This window comes from Sinocyclocheilus anshuiensis, unplaced genomic scaffold, assembly GCF_001515605.1.
Source record: "Sinocyclocheilus anshuiensis isolate Anshui unplaced genomic scaffold, SAMN03320099.WGS_v1.1 scaffold966, whole genome shotgun sequence".
In the NCBI taxonomy this organism is placed as follows: Eukaryota; Metazoa; Chordata; class Actinopteri; order Cypriniformes; family Cyprinidae; genus Sinocyclocheilus; species Sinocyclocheilus anshuiensis.
Window position 1 is genome coordinate 287,833 of NW_015540909.1, and position 4,298 is coordinate 292,130.

The following is a 4,298-nucleotide window of genomic DNA, read 5'->3' on the forward strand; positions in this document are numbered from 1 at the left end:
TTCTCTTATGTCACATTATGTTTTTGATGTTTTTTTTTTTTTTCAGATTTCAAATATTTTCCAGCATAAAATTAACCTATCATGTAAAATAGCCTTAAATAGTAGTTTTCAACTAATAGTAAACAAATCAAATTTCTATCTGCTGACATGCTAATATTTTGGCTTGACATTGACATATATTGAAAAATATATTTAGTTGCTTCCCACATTTAAAGGAGTCATATGATGCTATTTCAATTTTTCCTTTCTCTTTGGAGTGTTAAAAGCTCTTGGTGCATAAAGAAAATCTGTAAAGTTGCAAAGACTAAAGTCTAAAATCCAAAGAGATATTCTTTATAAAAGTTCAGGGTCAGCCACACCTACCTAAAACGGCTCGTTCTAACACGCCCCCACATATCTACCTCACTATGTGGGAAGATTTGCATAACAACAGTATGTGAGGGGCGTAACATTTCCGTCTCACGCTTGAGGTTTTCGGCCAATCACAACGCATTGGATAGCTGGCCAATCACAGCACACCTCGCTTTTTCAGACCGATGAGCTTTGTAAAAATCGACGCGTTTCAAAAAGGCGGGGCATAGAGGAGAAACAATAATGTACAGTATGTGGAAAATAATGTTTTTTTTACTTTAAACCGCATTAACACATTTCATTACACCAAATACACAAAATAATGTTCTTTTTAGCAGCATCATATGACCCCTTTAATGTATGCTAAACCCTGTTACCATGTTCTACCTCCCATTTCATATTATTTCCACTACAACATGTCTCTGGTGAATGCAAAAGCATTTAAATATATTTTTCCTCCCATCTCCTTTTTCCCAATTACTATATTTTTAGTGGTGAGACAAAATTTGTATTTTATTCTTAAAATTGCTCTGTTTTGTTTTGCTGTTTATTCCTATATAAAATAATAAAACATCACAGAAACCATGATGTTTAACTCTTTAGACATGGTCAAAAGATTTGTAAAATTGCAAACTTATAAACTTATAAAATGAATAGAAAATAACAGCTTATATAACAGGCTGACAATTTTCTTTAAGGTTAAGCACCTCCTCTCAATGACCAAAAAAAAAAAAGAACTCCACTGTATGAATTAATTTCTATAACTGTATCAGTTTAGCACTCACACTTGCAAAAAGTGAAGGGAGGATACCTGTTTAATCACAATATAAAAAGATAAACCATTCTAAGGACCAAAAAGCATTTAATGGACCACATATATCGTCTACAGCCTGCTGCTCTTGCCATTCAATGAGTCAAATACAGCCCCAGCCCCAGCCTCAGTCTCATAACCATAAATCAAAGCTGGGCTATTGTGTGCCAAAGGCGCAAGATTTTTCACAGTTTCATATTCTGTCAGCTGTGGCAGATCCTCGGGAGACATGCGGCTCTGATCATTGTTCCGGGTTTCCCTGCAGCACAATGTGACTTTTGTGATGATGTTATCCACTGGTTAGAGTGAGTGCATCCAGAGAGGTAGGTGGTCCCAGGTTTGCAGCCACCAAGGCAGGAGTTGAGGCTTTTGTGATTGCAGTCTATTCACAACAACAATGCAGAGGTGGACAGCAACACATGGTACACAAATACCCACCAGAACCTGCCATCTAGCCATGGAGAGGGCAAAGACAATGGATGGCAGGAAGAGGAAGCAGAGAATCAGGTAGCACAGCAAACCACCTGTATTTTGATATCCGCTCACCCAAAAATCGTGCCATGCGGAAGCGGAGATGGCTAAGAGGAACTGGTTACCAAAGTAATATGCCCAGAACATTGAAGATTAAATGACACAGAGCAACCTGAGAGAGATGATGTGCAGAGCATCATGAGGGATAGAACATGGTTTAATTTACTTTACAAACTGTGTAATGGGTCTGTGCTGTGAGTCTAGGAATGAGAGATACGACTTCTTTTCAGTCTCTTGCCAAGATCTATCTTGACCGATATTTTAATACCAATATATTTGATACCAATATACCAATTTATTAACTTGGAGAAATCAATGTTATATACATGTTGTCTGTTTAATTTTGATGTTTATTTAATGTCTATTCCTAGAAAATTTCAAAAACATGAAAATGAAATTCTAGCCAGTGAACATTCAATTGGAAAGCCATCATTCATTAACTATCAGACTTATTTTCACGTCGGCATGATATGGAAGGATGCACTAAATTGTTCAAAGGTGACAGTAAAGAAATTTATAATGTTACAAAAGATTTCAGTTTCACATAAATGCTGTTCTTTTGAACTTCCTATTCAAAGAGTCCTGTAAATGGTTTCAACTAAATATTAAGCAGCACAACTGTTTTAAACACTGATTATAATAAGAAATGTTTCTTGAACACCAAATCAGCATATTAGAACTAATATAATTTATATTTGCAGTAAATTTGTTCAGTACATTTTGTCTGTTTAATTTTGATGTGTAATGTTTTTTTTTTTTAAATATCTCAAAATTATTTTAGCCATTTAGCATTAAATTGGAAAGCTATAATTCATTATGAACAAAATTTTGATGGTGACTAAAACTAATAAACATGGTAAATTATTTTTAATTTAAATAAATATAATAAACATCACAAATACATAAATTATAATCATTAAATCATTATTTAGTGTAAAATAACATTAAATGATGTTTGTGATAGATGTTTCAGCATTTCTCTGTGTTAAAATGAGCAGAAAGAGAAATTGTTCCTTTCCTCAAAACTAAATCCGCAAACAGTTGTTTTTTCACTTCGAAGCTCTTGAAAAATTATGATTCTTATTTGTTGTTATTTTTATAATAGTAAAAATTTCTAAAATAATGAAAATAATAAATATTAAAATGTTATTGTTTAAATAATTACATTTAAATAATAAAATCACTAGTTAGAAAAAAAATGCAAGGTCCATATTTTTATGTGAGAATCAATACTCTCCATGCAACATACTGCTGGAAGCATCAATATTCTAAGATCAATCCACTATTCCTAGAGTTCTCTGACTTAGCCACTGTTTAATTAAGTGAGAAAGTTCTTGTCTCAAATGGGATCACCTGAAATGCCACAGCTAGCTTGTCTCCTGGGCTAGCTAAGATAGCTGTAGTGGTTGTTCCGATATTGGAGCCCAAGGTCAGAGGGTACCGTAGGCCCACTCAATACTTATCACACCAATACCTGAAAGCACAATGAACGTGAGAGTTCAGCAGAGCAGATGATTCTGTTTCTAATGAGACCTTCCAATAAGGTCAACATAGCCTTATTAAGAGCAAATTGGATGACCATGTATGACCATGACAGAGCTGGCATTTACCCTTATGAAAATGGCCTTGTCCCAAATGGCACACACAGCCCTCAGAATCTACATTATGCTGTATGGATTTTTGGGGAATAATCTGCTGTGAAGTCTGTACCATGGTTTCGGTAAAAGGGTACATCGAGGGCACATTGTGGCATTTTTAAGCACCCAGGGACATAACACTTTTTTTTTGTCTTGATGTATTAATTTATTAAAAAATATACAAAAATGCAATTCATGTCAAATGAATTAAACTCTATACATGAGCTTGTTCATGTTTTCAATATATGAATTAAAATGTACTTTGATTTATGTGTGGACAAAGTAAAAAAAAATGTTTTATAATGTCCTAATGAAGAAAAAAGCCTTTATTAATTTTAAACAAGAACTTTGTAACAAACTACCTTTAAAGTTTAGTAAAGTATTATGTATATGTATATTGAGATGTTTATATTTAAAGTGTACAATTGTATAAGTTTATTTTAATTTTAATCTTTTTCTTTATCATGGACACTACCATTTGTCATTAACCCTTAAATTCTTTTTAAAACAGATGTTTGCACATGCATCCACATCAAGTGCACCATTTGCAACAAGACCTACATCTGTTTGAAAAGACTACCTGTGTGTTTGCATTTAAGAGGAAGAAATAATGTTTGAAAAATATAGTCTGCACAAATTACGGCTTCCGTGGCAGCTCTAAAACTCTTTGGGATTAGTGGTCTCCCAGGCAGTGTAAAATTAGGATGCTGTGGATCCATAATCTAGCTGTCATGCCTCACTAGAAAGACTAATCACTGTGTAGCTAATTACAATAAATCCAGGAGCAATGTTAGACCATTACTCGTCTATCCGTCAGAAGGGCAGGTGGATTAGAAAGGGTTGAGAGCATCAAGTCTACATCTCTGCTCCCTATCTGTCGGTCACTTCAAGTCACTTCGATGACGACATTGCGGGGGGGGGGGGGCTTACTTGGGGGCCCGAATCCTCTCTGAAACCGCCAGGGCTGG

At 34.7% G+C, this 4,298-nt stretch overlaps 1 pseudogene; it reads right to left on the reverse strand.

The window, feature by feature from the left end:
* Positions 1-1,234: 1,234 nt before the first annotated feature.
* The window catches only part of LOC107689209 (sodium-dependent phosphate transport protein 2A-like), a 22,069-nt pseudogene continuing 19,005 nt past the window's right edge, over positions 1,235-4,298 (reverse strand).